Source organism: Betta splendens, chromosome 2 (genome assembly GCF_900634795.4).
Source record: "Betta splendens chromosome 2, fBetSpl5.4, whole genome shotgun sequence".
In the NCBI taxonomy this organism is placed as follows: Eukaryota; Metazoa; Chordata; class Actinopteri; order Anabantiformes; family Osphronemidae; genus Betta; species Betta splendens.
In genome coordinates, this window is record NC_040882.2 from 2,867,285 (window position 1) to 2,882,931 (window position 15,647).

Below are 15,647 nucleotides of genomic sequence, written 5' to 3' on the forward strand. Positions count from 1 at the left end.
TGTGTGTGTGTGTGTGTGTGTGTGTGCATGTGTGTGTGTGGGTGTGTGTGGGTGTGTGTGGGTGTGTGTGTGTGGGTGTGTGTGGGTGTGTGTGTGATGTTAATGGTCACAGAGGAGAAAGAGCTGACATTAAAAACTAACCAACTAACCATTATAATTATTGTAGTTTTACTGTACCGCAAAATACTACAGACTATGACATCTAAATAGTACATAGACACTGTTGTAACTATTAATATTGTACTCCTGCTACCTTTTGTGACAACTAACTAACTAACCAACTTACTGCTATTAAAACTGTTCGTACTGTACCAACACTACTACTGATGCTACATCTACTATTGGTACAACTCCTGACGCTATTACAGTACTACTACTTGTATATACTAACCTTCTGCTAATTACTACACTACTACTGTCACTAGTACTGTACTAGTGTTACTAATACCCCTCAAATACAGCTGCTACTACTGTCACAGCACTTTAATGTCTGTACAGCATCATAATAGGTTCACGAGTCATAAAATTCTCAGTCGTTTTAATGTGTTATTATTAATTTAATATTCCCAAAAGACTCTATATCCCAGTATAATTTGAATTTCTTTCTTTGATATTTGTTTTAGTTTTCTTCAGAAATTAATTAGTGGATCTGAGAAGCAAGCAGTCCCACCCTATCCACCCCCGCACACACACACACACACACACACACACACACACACACACACACACACACACACACACACACACACACACACACACACACACACACAGGCGCTCTCTACAAATACTAGTTTTCACATCATTTGGGCTGCAGTGTTAAGTGTAAATGTTATTTCTTTGTATTTTATTGTGTTTCTGCTGCTGTGTTCAGAGTGTAATGGTGGCAGTGGGATGGTGGCGTTTGGGAGGTGCTGCGGAGGGGTTTGACAAAAACTGTTGCCTCCCTAGGGTGTTATACTGGTGATGACTGGCCTAATTCCCAAAAATAGCTCATTGATGGAGAATCAGTCAAAGAGATTGTGTGAAGATTTGATTTGAGCTGCTAGCGTCCCTGATGAGCGCTGGGGGCGTCATTTGGCAGTAGAGGAACATTTACAAGCTCTTGCTCACTTTTCTGGTCTTCATCTCATTGCAAATTTCAAAGTTAAAAGGTAAGTTTGCGTTCGCACTTCTTTGCCTCATTTTACTGCATCACTTGGGATTTGATCCTACCTGAGACCGAAGGAGGTAGATTTATTACTTCCACCAGATGCTGTAGTACTGTCGTTGACCTCTGACCTTTTATAGTATTTGCTGGTCATTACTTGTAATATTAATCATTCAGGAAGCAATGGAGTTATTATTAGTCAAAAAACAACACAACAATAACAGTATAATGGATGAAATATACTTAAAGCAACAGTAGTAACTAATATATTCAACTAATGCTAGTCAATACTTTGATGATTAATTTAAATACGAAAATTAAAAATTCACAACTAGAAGCACTAGTACTATTACTGTATCTTATGCTGAAATAATTATCCAGTAGGTGTAGTTGTAGTAATATGTACTAACAGTATCAGCAACAGATAACTTATCTGTACCTGCAGCAGGAGTGGTAGGATCTGTAGGAGACTTTATTAAATATTTATAGTCATTAACACTGTTTCAGCAGTACTAATAAAATTAGGCTTGTCCCACCTTTCAACAACATGAGTCCTGGTATAACTTTAGTGTGGTTTATAGGCATGTTTTACTTACCTATTATTTTATTAATAGAGTATTACAAATTAAAAATATCTAACTAGGGGTTAAATAGCTACTGACACAAAATTATAGCTACATTTTTTTAACTAACTAAATAATAATAGTGTACAATAATATTGTGAAAGACCATGTCATACGGTTGAAAGATATAGGAAAAGCAAATAAAAGATGACCGGGTCAAGATGATTCCGTCACACTTTGTGTTTCCAAGGTCAACAATGAACTTTCATGCAAATATTTTTGATGTATTTTCCAAATGCACACATGGTGCAGGTAGGATTCCAGTCCACCCACCTTCAGCCTCTAAATCCTCGTCAGGCTGCGGTGTGTGTGTGTGTGTGTGTGTGTGTGTGTGTGTGTGTGTGTGTGTGTGTGTGTGTGTGTGTGTGTGTGTGTGTGTGTGTGTGTGTGTGTGTGTGTGTGTTTATGCAGATATGACCTTCTGTCTGTGTCTTTGTGGATCAGCTTCTGAGCAAATGAGGATCCAATAAATCCTGAAAGAGCAAGTGAACAAAAAGGAAAATTAGTTCAATTTCTCTCTCTTCAACCACCTTTGCCATTATATCCCTCCCTCCGCTTATGTCACACATAGACACACACACACACACCCAATAACAAGAACCAAACAAGAATAAATTACAAGAGACAGGCAGGAAATAGGATGTCCACCCACACTGCGAGGTAGGTTGACACCCAGGCTGCCTGTTCCCACAAGTCCCAGTTTCCCAGTTTACTACATTTTACACCACTGCCCTTTGTCTCCAAACTGCTAGTGCTTTTACGCGGAGTTTATATTTATCTGTTTGCTTTTACAGAAGCCAGCTTGAGTTCATCACACATATTGCCTTTAAGAAAATCCCAAATCTCATTTAGATGCTAGTTTTCCTCTTTTAAAGGAACAGCTGCAGTTGTTAGCAGTAAAGAAAGATCAGTATTTCTCTCTGTTCAACTGGCACTGTGTTCTCTTCATGTCCTGACTACTTATTATCACTAAGTTTGAATGAACGCGGTCTCACTGAAGAACAGAAGAACACAAGATTAAAATGTAATGAGGTTTTGAAGTTTAATGTGCCCACAAAAAAGAAACCAAACTCAGTGATAATTTTAAAATGACAGGTGTGTCTGTCTCATTTTGGGTGAAGACAACCAAGAAAAAAGACCTTTTCATCCAACAGCAATGATATAACCAGTATAAGATTACGTCATGATGCAGCAAAGCCCTTTTTAACCTAAAACTTTGGATAAAAGATACAGTCCCTCCAAATGCCACATTAATTTCTACCAATAGGCTCATACAGTGTCAGGAGCTAGGAATTCCATTAGGTGGAATGTAATTAGGCCAGCTATTTGCACTGACAACTTTTCATTTGTGTTATTTTTGCATCGCTTTGACACCAGCCATCACCAGCTCTCACACCCTGCATTCAGTAAGGAGGAGCTTAGGCTTATGGTTACAGTACTGACAATGTTCACTGAGCGTAAGATCAATTACTTACTCAAAGAGGAGGATATTAGGTAGGATATAATAGATATTAAATATATACAATATGACATAAAAATGGCACGTTATGTGTGTTTGTTTTTTTATTTGTGTGTGTGGTGTGTGCAAACAGCTTAATTGTTCCATGTTTTAAAAGGGAATAGAATTGTAAGACATGGAACTTGGAAATTAAGATGGATAAAAACCTCTCCATAGTCAGTACTGCACAATAAGCACAAGTGCAGTGAACTTTGAACAACTGGCGAGAGAAAGTATGTGCCTACAGAGCATTTGTTAATGTTGTATTGATTAAGAAATATTATGCGCTAGTTTTCATTGCAATGTGATGTGATGGTGGTTTATTGACAAGTAGCTTAAGAGACTTAATATGTATGTTGTATGTTGTACTGTATGTTGTATGTATAATATGTATGATGTAGGCGAGAAGACCTACATAGACGCAGTGATAGAGGAGCTCAAGCTGGTAGCGAAACACTGACTTCTGCAGGCAGTGCACACAACCTATTGTGCAGTACATTTCTTGTATATTAAGCATATCTGAGACCAGTCTGTTGATAGGTGACGGTTCAGCAAAAGGGACAAAAACATAGTTGAACCAGGCTGCAAGTGAATACATTGTAATCAAATTCAGATTCCTGATGCACTTTGTGACATGTGTTTCAACTCTGTTAATTCAATTTAAGCCAAGTGCAGTTCACTTCAAATGCCTCTCTGTGCAGCAGTTACTGCAGCAGTTAGCGTCTTCTGTACCGAGTCACGTTGGATAAAAGCATTTGCCAAATGACTGAAAATTCTGTTGCTTCAATTGGAGTTCCTGAATATATTATTGTCTCATCAGCACCTTAGACAACACACCCCCACCAACGCACTCCTGTCTTGTGTTTTAATGATTTCAGCCTGAATCCATGTCAGCCCTGGTTAACTGCCTGTGTATCTGTCAAAGCACTTGTCATAATAGAAATCATTTTTATTTTCACACCAGTACAGTCAGAACGTAACATTCACTCCTTAGAGAATTACTATTGTGCATATACATATATATATCATGTAGATTTCATTTCCTCTTCATGAGTTGGAGCAGAACCTTGTATCTGGCGAACGTTTTCACTTCACCTATTGAAGTTTCATTTATGTCCATGGAGCGAATCAAACTCCACTCATCCTTCAGTTTTGTCCTAAAAGCATTAAAACCTGCCAAGAGCAAGAGTTACAAGGTTTTTACACGACAGCAGCAATCTGCTTTCATGTTGTGCTGTCAATCATTTCCAAAGAGTGGGCGTCCCTTTTTTTGTCTTCTCCCCTCCCCACTGAAACCTCCAAACAGTGGATGTGTGTCTCTTGGCGAGGAGCCTCTTCACATTTCATATTTCAGGAGACGCCTGCTCATTTAATTTCTGCAGCAGCTTGCCTGTCTCTCTTCTTTCTTCTCCTTTTCTTTTTCCCCGCAACTTTTTTTCCTCTTCTTCTTCTTCTACCCCCCCTCCGGAGTGAGAACACATTTCAATGACACGCCCACGTCTGGGCCTGTCAGCCCCGCGCCCTGTCAGAGCGCCCACGCTGCTCCGCTCCCCTTCTCCCTCCCCTCTGTCTCCTCCCTCCCCAGTAACCCACATCCTCAACACTTTGCGCTTTAAAAAGCAGCTCTTTTCATCCAAGTTCCTCCTTTGGAGGAAAAAAAAAAATCGTGGAGGAACAACAGTGCAGCATGATTCAGTCTCCAGGCAGTGGTAGTGCTTGTCATGAAGTGTCCCTTTTCATTTAGAGGGAATATGGGTTATAGCATGACTGTGATGCCAAAAACAGGAGTTAGGAAATGTCACTAAAAAGACAAAAACAACAACAGAAAACAGCTCCTCTTGAGTTTGATTCGTCCTATTGTAGTCTCCACCCAGTGTTGTGTTGCTGTTTTGGGCGACACACACGTTCTAAGTGGCTGTAGATTTACTGGCAATAAAGACGAAGGTGTGAAATCAAAAGATCGGGTCCGACAGTAACGCAAACAGATGAGCGGGTTTTCTTTCTACAACAGCGCTGCAAATTCTTCTGAGTCTGTGGCGTCGCATGAGAATTTGTATGAGTGTTAATGCGCAGGGCTGAAGCCGGTGTGTTTGCACAGGCTCCCTGGTTAGCAGAGACTTACTTTCTGTCTGTTGAGAAAGTGTGGGATGGTATGAGCGGCTTATGTCTGACTGAACACGTGTGTGCCTGCGTGGGTGGGGAGTGTATATAGGGGCACTGTGTGTGTGCGTGCGTGCGTGTGTGTGTGTGCGTGTCTTTGCACACATTACACTCGTGTGGGTGTTTTGGGCAAGGATGTGTGTGGGAGTAGCGTGCGTAGGCGGAGGTTATGTGACATACAGAGACTACAGTGTTCCTGCAGTGTGTTTATGTGTGTGAAACTTTACTGCAGAAGCAGCTATAGGGGCCCTGCTGTCTGCAAAGGCGCCGGCGTGGAAATGTGCTGCCTCTGTTTGCATCCACAGCTTCAAGTTGAAATTGTCTCATAGATACAGTCTGCGAGTGCTGCACCAGGTGCTGGACAGAAGAATGGCAACATCTGCATTACTTTTTTTAAATTGAAGAATAAAACAGTTGAGCTAAAATGAAAAAAGAAGCTGTGGAAGCTGTAACTGGCATTTTATTTTGAGGTACTGCGTAAACAGTAGGTTATTGTTTAAATTGCAAAAGTAACAATGACACAACAACGGCTAGTTATTTATAGTCACTGTACAACTTTACAAAAACACTAAGCTATTTATGACAAAGCCTCAGAGATCAGTCTAAGCTGTGTGTCACATGTCACATACTATATTTGTTGTCATAATTCTGATGATATAAGCCATGCTGTAGATGTAGCTTGTTGGGCTCTACCAGTGAGTTGTTAGTATGTCGTTTGAACTTTTTTTACTTTTGTTAAAATTTCATTTCAAAACATTTATTATATTGAAGAATCTAAAGTTACTGGTAGAGTAACTTTCAAACTATAAGGCACTAGTTGCAGTACGACAATACAGAAATACTTTCATCTCCAGTTGTGTAAAAATCTGAGAATTGTGTTTAACCTGAGAAACGTGAAATGTATTTATTTATTACATGCATGCATATGCATATTACATGGGTATTAGCAAAGTCTAACTACATGTAAATGTTAAGAATTTGTTCCGTTGACTCATCTCCTCTAAAGTGGGCTCTGTTTGTGACCTTGTGGTTTAATAGATTACACTGTAGCTGGAAGGTTAAATTCCTACAAAAAAACAATTTGTCAAACTAGAATCACATCCATTCTGTTGATGTATCTTTAAAGAGTCTGAATCATTCCTGTTTAGTCAGTCATTACTTGTCATGCCAGGTTCAGCCCACTGCTCGTTGATCTCATCTTTAGATGCAGCAACATTTTCCTTCAAAATAAAACCACATTTAGACTGTTTTATGTTCTCAAGTGACATTTTCATCTAATGACAGTTCAATGGCAATTAATAACTGCTAACCTGCATTTACACTAGGTACTAGGTAGACGCACGCCAACGCAAGCCATAGCAATACACCTGCAAATTTGCATGATTCTGTATGCCAAACCAACCAGACCATCTTCAAAGCCAAGTTCTTGCTAGAATCTAAAGGCTACATGACTTACAATTTGCTCAAATCTTTGTTTCTTTGGCGACTTTCAGTGGGTGGGGTTCTTCTGGGGAATTTTTGTTGAATCCTACAGTATCTTCGATACTGTGGTACAGCAATAAAAAATAAATTTTCTGAGTAGAATTTTTTTATTTACTTCTAAACTGAATGTGAAATGTAAAAAAAAAAACCAATCCCAAATTCATTTCTTTTTGAAAAATCAGTTTCATGCTCCGATCCATTTCAAAAAAGATTGTGCAAAGTACAAACTGACATCATTTGCTGCATTATGAAAGTAGTAGGCTAAAAAAAGTGGGCCACGCGTCATTAATGCGGTGGAGTTTTACTGGTCTTAAAATGCATTGTGTTGCACCTTTAAAGCTACAGTGGGAAGCCCTGTACCTCCCTCCTGACAGACCGTGGGCTGACGTGGAGGGGATTTGCCCATTTTGGCCACAAACGGGCCTCTGTGACCCTCGCCGCCCACAGCATCCTCACCCCGAGAGTGCTGCTGACGTCTGACATGTCTGCTATCTCCAGGCAGAGGCTGACACTCCCTCCACCACGACCACACGCTGCAGTGAGAGAGAAACCAGCTGGCCTTCAATGTGGCGCGTATCTACTGTATGCGTGGCAGGATCACCGCCCGAGTCTGAGCTTATCTGAAGGTGTGATTAATCGGTTAAACACATGAACTTGGGACTGCCTCAGAAAGGTCATGACTCCTACTACGGAGTCGCCTTCAGCTCTGTGGACTGACACGCTGACATGTGACAACAGATGAACACTGAAGATGACAAAAATCCCTTGGAGGAGAGGAAAGAGCAGAGAATTAAAACTAGTGAAAATGATGAAACAATGCAAGCTACCAGGGTGTGAGCATAGTTGAGGCAGGCTTTGAAGTGAAGCCACACATTTTGGATGATTATTGCTGTTAAGTTTTTGATCTCAAGCCAGCAGGCACGAAAAACAACAGCAGCTTGGGATTAGTCTCCCCCCCACTCACACGCCTACCTTGCCAGCATAAGTCCCTGACTCAATTAGAAAAAAACCTCTGCAACTTAGGGCTCCTCACGCACAAGTACCCACGTTGCTCTGCCCACGTCCGTGCAGCACATCACAACCAGTATCACTTTAATTGCCAAGCACAATGAATGCACAGGGATTTGTCCTGGTGACATTAATGCAGAGATGCGCTGACAACTAATGTACACATACACATATACACATATGACAGCGCAGACACAACAGGGCCCAACACAGAGGAAATGAAGATTTTTCTGCTTTTAATTAAATATCTGATATTGTCAGCTGTGGTGAGCACACGCACATGATGGCACAGGAACCGAGTGGGAAATCGAAACCTTCACAGTCTTCACCTAAGTTTCCCATATTTTAACCATTTTCGGTGTCATAAAACAGGATTCTGAGGCCCCAGGTTTTCTGTAAAACTGGACTGAATCACACATATTCAGACCATGCACAAAGAATCTATAAACATGCATGTTCAGTTTTACCACCTTTTTGTACCTGGTTGTAGAATATACAAATACACAAAAGGTACACATGAAAATAGGAGGGACAGCAAACCAGAGCAAAACTAACCTGGTTTGGCCTCAGCTGAGTTATCCATATTGAACTTACTCTAGCTTTAGTAAAATAGCTGTGCACAGCACTAGTGCTACTAGTTAATAAATTCTAATGAAATTTAAATTAAATACACATAAAGACTTTAGAAGAATACACTTGCAGTATAAAGTGAAACAAATATTCATAGATATTTTTGTCTTTTTCAAATATATAAATGAATAAACTCTTTTCTGGAAGTAAAGTATGCGTATGTGTCCTGCTTATATATACTTTGCAAGTATGAACAGTAATGGGAAATCAAACAAGGAATGTAAACTATGGTTTCCAGTCCTAAAACCTGTCATATCTGCCGTTCTTACTCAAGAGCATGAAACAAAAATGACATATGACATAAAACAGCCTCCATGTCAGACTGCTGCTTCTGCTTTCATACTTAATAAAAAGAAAATCAAGAACATCAGACTTAAACCTGTGTCTGTCACACAATGGGACCACTGCCGGTGGAAGAGGAGGAGGGAACTGGTAGGTTGAACAGTTTAGTGATGATTGTGTTGAATGCAGAGCTGTAGTTCATGAAGAGCATCGTCACATACACTAAGTCTTTGGGTTCGTCATCACCAGTGTGAGTGCTGTTGTCTGTATCGCACTGTCGCTTTAGAACAATCCCTAACTATTGTTCAACTAATACAATAAATAAAAAAAATAAACTAATACATTTCACTAAATCTCAAACGGTGGTGCGTTTAAAAGCAAAGCAAAGAGGCGATAGTGGCTCTAGGGGTAGAGCTGAGTCCATCAATTATTGGATTGGTGGTTCTTGGGTCACATGCCGGAACCCCTCAGGTGTCTCAGGTGTGTGAATGTGAGTGACTGTGTGTATGAATGGGTGAATGTGATGCAGTGCTTTGATTAGTTCAGGATTTGAATACTGTACACACTCCTAGAACCTTCTTCATCATCCATCACTCATCTCCTGCCGGTTGAATTACTGTACAGTAATGGTCTTTGTCTGATCTTTTAGAACCTTACACTGGCTGCCAGTCGCCTAAAGTGGTACATTTTACTAAAGGTACTGCTAGTTTATAAAGACCAACAACCATTCATGCACACACTCACACCTATGGGCAATGGCCAATTAACCTGATCGCATGTCTTTGGACTGTGGGAGGAAGGCAGAGAACCTTGAGAGAACCCACGCAGACACAGGGAGAACATGCAAACTCCACACAGAAAGGCACAGCAGGGGAATGGAACTCACCTTCCTGCTGTGAGCCAACAGTGCTACCAACTCGACCACTGTTTATTTATTTTGTATCAGTTCACAACAAGTGAACAGGGCATTTATAAAAGTATGGTGTTGCAGAAAACAAATCAACAAGTGTAATTAGTGAGTCAAATCACAGTCAGATAGTGGAATAATCACATGCAGTAAGAACAGAAGCTTCAGGAAAACTCTGCATTGTGATGTAGCATTAAGTGTCAGCTAAAACCTTTCAGATGTAAAGTGCTGCTCTCCTGCTGCGTTGGGCTACTGGCCGCCCACAGAGAGGCCTGGCTGGGTGGGTGTCATCTATGGAGCAATTGATCCCAGTCGGGACAAAAAGTCTCCCTGTATTGCAGCGCTTGACCAGCAGCAGAAAGAGAATGGTTTGGAGCAAGTCTGACTATGAGCGACTGAACGGCTCCAGGACATTTTAAGTGCACAACACCATACAGTATTAATGGAAATGTCATTTATGTAGAGCCTTTAAAGACACTACAGTGTATTGTTTAGTGTGTAATATAGACAAAGGTAACAACTATAAAGAAGTAGTAAATAAAAAACAGAAAAAGAGAAACACTATTACTTATTATTATTAAATAACCTACAATTTTAACAAATATACAACTTTTATTGAAAGTATGGATAACATGTAATAAATAAAAAGGTAAAAAGATAAAAATAACTTTTTAATAAGAAACTTTCCAAATGCTAAGAGGGTCACGACAGTACTATTATTACTCAATACTCACTCAGTTATTACTACTGCTATAGTAATTAGCAGTAATACATTGTTCATTACTGCACAGCTACTGCCACCACTGATGTTTCTATGACTGTATGTTTTACGCTACTACTAATACTTGTACATGTATGTCATTTACTGATGACATATTTAGATTTTTTTCCTTTTACATCAGATGGAGTTGACTTAACCAAGTCAATGTGTCTCACCCCAACCAGCTGAGGTACACAAGATGGACGCCCAGCTTGAGCTTGCTTCTACTGAAGGTTTCTTCTGTTAGAGGAAACATTTTTATTGATTTATAATTTTAAAAGACTTGAATTTTTAGTTGTATTTTGCAATTCTGTCAGGGCTTTTTACTGTTCTATTGTTGTGAAATGGCAAATTAAATTTCTCAATAGAAGTAAAGGAGGACTACGGAGAAACAGATGGTAGAAAAGATTATATTGGTCTTTCAAGTATAATAAATAGAACAATTATAAGTGCAGTCATGTTTCACATATCACAGTTCAACATTGCAGCTAATAAATGTGAAGCAGTTTAACATACTTAAATTTGATTAGAAGTTTCACCTTTGCTACTAGGTTCGCTATGATACAGTAAGTCAGACACACGTTGTGTGGTGTGCTGAAGGACCAGCCCTTCCTTTGATGTCCAGGCAGCCATGCTGAGGCAGGCCGTGAGGGTGAAGGTGACGGCTGCTGCTGTGGCATCAGGGAAAAGGTCACAGCCACAGAACACACCTCTTCTACACTTTATGATGCACATCACAGAGAAGCCACGACGAGCTGAGCTGTTTATCTGCTGCTGAGAAGGAAAGAAACAGCAGAGCTGGGTGGTGTGGGCTTGATGCTGACTTTTATGCATGGAGGGAGTTTTGGAAACTTTTAGACTTGAAGGAACAAAGGCTGTGGCAAAAATGAGTAGATGTCAAAAAACCTTTCTTCTGAGCAATTCACTTTGTATATAATAAGAACTAAACACAGACCTTCATGCCAGTCTACCAACATCTGGTAACTTGGGCCATGGTTAGAAAAACATTCAATTTTATGTCACTGAACAAAAGGCTTCTACAACTTTAAACAAACATAAACATTTGGATATAGAATTGAATTGAAGCTGATAAAAAAAACAACAACACAGAACTGAATCCAACAGGTTCAAGTTTGGTAAAAGACACAGTTCCAAAGCAAATATCTGTATGAAGCTAAAAACAACACCAAAGACTTCAGCTACAGCATTTAACACATCAAATGAATAATATGATGAGAGGCTACTTTGTTTACATGTCTCTGTTGTTTAATGAGTGCTCAGGTTTAGCTGACTATAGAACCAACCAGTTCAATATGAGCTGCTGTAACCTCACCAGCCGATCCTCAGCAGATGGGGCTGGTTCATCATGTTTTATACTGTTAAAGCTTATTCTGGTCCCTTCAAGATTTTAGTTCAGTGTTGTTGAGGAAAACATTACCTACAGTATTTTACAGCCGTTCTGTGTAGACAGTTGCAGGATGACGCCCAGATTTAAAGACTTTTCCTGATCACTGAGGTGGTGAATCTCCATTATCCGGCAGTAGTTCTTTTTACCAGGAGGTTTCAGGTTGTCGTTAAGCACCAGAGGATAGTTATTTGTCTTCTATCTCTCTCTGTAATTGACCAATAAAGAGGATTTTTCATTCCACCCACTCTTTCTGCCCAAGAGGTTAGTGAGTTGGTATCTTCATGGTGTCTCTCTGGGACACGGTTCTGTTGGAATTAAAGTAGAAATCTTGGAACACTTTGTTTTTGGGATATGGATGAGAACATGCTTGTTGTGAGGAGTGTTGAGGATTGGACCCATTAGCTGATTCTCCTCCATCCACCTGTTGCTGCTTCTTCTGCTCCTTCTGCTCCCTTTAACTGATTACAGCCCACCACGTATCTAGGCTCCTAGAAACCTGTCTTTGTTCCCCCCCAGTGCCTCTGATGCCACAGAACCAGACGACCAGAGACGACCTGCACTAATTGTTGCCTCAGAGTATTGTTCATTTTCTCCTCAATCACCCGCAAAAACATCACTAGTTAAGATATGACTACATTTGGGGCAGAAATTAGGTCATGTAGTTGCACAATTATGTTTTGCTGTTGTTACTTTAACCTTTGCAAATTAGTACTGTAATTATAATTCATAGTAAAAATTTGCATTTAGGATTTTAATGAGTCAATGAGTTAATGTCATTCAATCCATTTCCCGCTGCCAAATGATAGATCACTCTGTGATGGATTTTTTGTAGATGTAATTATAATTTGTCTCTTTTCAGGATGTTGTACTCCTGCAAAGTCTTTGTATGATCTTAGAACATTCAGAAACATAAGCAAGGTTATAGCCAAACAACTTGACACACAAAGTAATAAGCCAGGATTGTTGCTTTAAATTTTGCTGCTATAGTGGAAGATATAAGACCAGTGCCATCAGTATAATGTGCCCTGGAGGGTTTGTTTGCTCCTAATTATAGAAATGAGTAATTTTCATCATATCAAATCGTTAACCACATCATACCGGTATAATATTATAATCAACCAGAGAGCTCCCATTTCTTTCTAATAATCTATACTGTATATAGAGTATTACAGTCTGTCCCAGTGAACAGAGCTGAGCAGTGGAGAGTGCAGGGTGACCTCAGGTACCAAAACAGGCAGAGCTCCAGGAAAAAGCTGGAGGAGAGGTTAAACCGAATAATGTCAGAGAAATGAAGAAGGGTCTGAAGACCATCTGTGGCCACAGAGAGCCTTCACACCTCTCCACACCACAGCTCCAGTCCAGCAGTTTCACCCACCCCCACGCATTCACGCCTTGCCACACCACCGCCTCCCCAACCAGCCCACCTCTGACTTCTGCAGGAGAACACTGCATCGCACACCAGTGAGCATCACCAGACACACAGTAGAGACGGTGCACAACTTTAAGTAGCTGTGTGTGCACCTAAACAACAGACTGGACTGGACGCACGCTGATGCCCTGCACAAAAAGGGCCAAAGTCTCCTCCAATGCAGAGACTGAGGTCCTTTGGAGTGTGCAGGTCCACACTGAGGACATTCTGTGACTCTGTAGTAGCCTCTGTCCTCCACCACGCTGTGGTCTGCTGGGGAGCAGGCAGGAAAAGGCTGAAGCAGCTGGTGAGGAAGGCCGGCTCTGTCCTGGGCCTCCACTGGACTCTGTGGAGGAGGACGCTGGCTGAGCTGACATCCATCATGGACAGGGCCTCTCATCCACTGCATCAGACAGTGGAGGCTCTGAGCAGCTCCTTCAGGGGAGACTGATGCACCCAGTTTTGAACAATGTTGCGAATTGTTTTGTATATTACAATTTTAATTCAGCACAAAATGTGTACTTTATAAGTGAGTACATAAGTTATGTGTCCTTTTTATTCTACACAAAAAATGTGTGCATACAGTATTTTCTATTTCCCCAATGTTTGTGTTTTCTTTGTACATAGCTTCAAATTTCCCCACTGTTGCGTAATTATCTTATGTTACCCATTAGACAAATGTGGCACAGGAAAATGAATAGAATATGAAATTCTTCTTCTAAAAGCCAACTGTGCCTTGGTGTTTGACAGTCAGCTGATTGCAATCAATAGAAAACCACAACATACAGAAATGATATAAGGTACAGTCAGCCTGTAGATAAACCGTCAAACCTTTTTCAAAAGGATTCTTGGCTGCTGCAACAGTAAAAGGTTCTGGAAGCCACTAAGCATTGTGGCCGATTGATAGGAACATTAATTTCCCCCCTTGATAATGATGCATGCCATTTCAAAATGTGATTAAACAAACAGAATGGTGCGTAACACACTTGTAATGCGCTTAAGATGTTTTAAAACATATTACTGTTCCTGCACACTGTTTATTGCAAAAGCCTCTAAAAGGAACCTTGAAGGTTTTTCAGACTGAAACGAGGGACAGCTCCCCGAGGAACACTGGGAATGTAATGTCCTAAAACACAAAGGGAATTTGTTACACATGGAAGAGCTCTTGTGGGATTCGATGTTTAGAGAAGAAAAGTATTTATTAGCTGTTTTTTGGAAGGCGGAATAAACAACAATCATTGGATCATGTTTAAATCACTGTTTGGCCAGATTTGATTGGTCATACATACATTCTTATATATATTATGTATTTTTTAATCTTTGCATTAATCTTGAATTAACCTACATTTTGTGGACATACTGTACATGAAATAATATTCGGTGGGAAAAGAGTTGGGATTTCTGCACTACATGGAATATTCTGGGCACGGAGCTTGACTAAATAACCACATGATTATGCTACAAATACCTCGGACCTGTTTGTGCACTTACCCTCTCTTCGATCCAGCACATTTGTGGGTATGAATATCATGACCTGTTTGAACTGTCAAGCATGGCAGTCAGCAATAGAAAAGATCTCAGTTAATCGAGGCTCATGAATACAAAATTAGGTCAGTGCCCAATAAAGCATGACGGCAGCGTGTGGTGAATGGCCAGGTAACACTGCAGCCTCACTTTGCTGTGTAAACAAGGATGACAGTATACGAACAGAACCAGCGGGGTGACTCCAAACCAGCCATGACAGCTGTCTGCTTTTATTTATCCTAGTTGGCTGCACTCAGTTCACACTACAGTGCTCCGTGTGCTCTTCACACATACTGTAAAACAATACAGAAGATGCCGAGGATCAGGGGTCCTAAATCGACTGTGTGTGTTGATAGAAACATTAAATAATATATCAAACATTTAAAAAGTAAATTCATTTCCCCAGGCTGAAAACTAAAAATGATACAAAAATCAATCAATAAATAAATGCAATTTTTACATCGTTGCTACAGTCTCCACCAGCTAATTGTCTCGTCTCGCCACATAACAATTGGTACGTAACAAATTTCATATAGATAATTTGATTGAGGGCATCAGTGGTTAGGACTGTTGCCACACAGCAAGTCAGACCTGGGTGTTTTCTCTGAGCTCCAGCTTCCGCCTACGGTCCTGAGACATGCACTTAGGTTAATTGGAGATTGTAAATTGCCTGCAGGTGTGAGTGCGAGATGGAGCAATAGTCCCACGACCGATAGTGAGCGCTTCACCTGATGAGTGAGTGAGCCACAGAATTTATAGAATGATCTCAAAAGCTAACAAGCAGACCCAACATTACTGGTAATCTGTTAT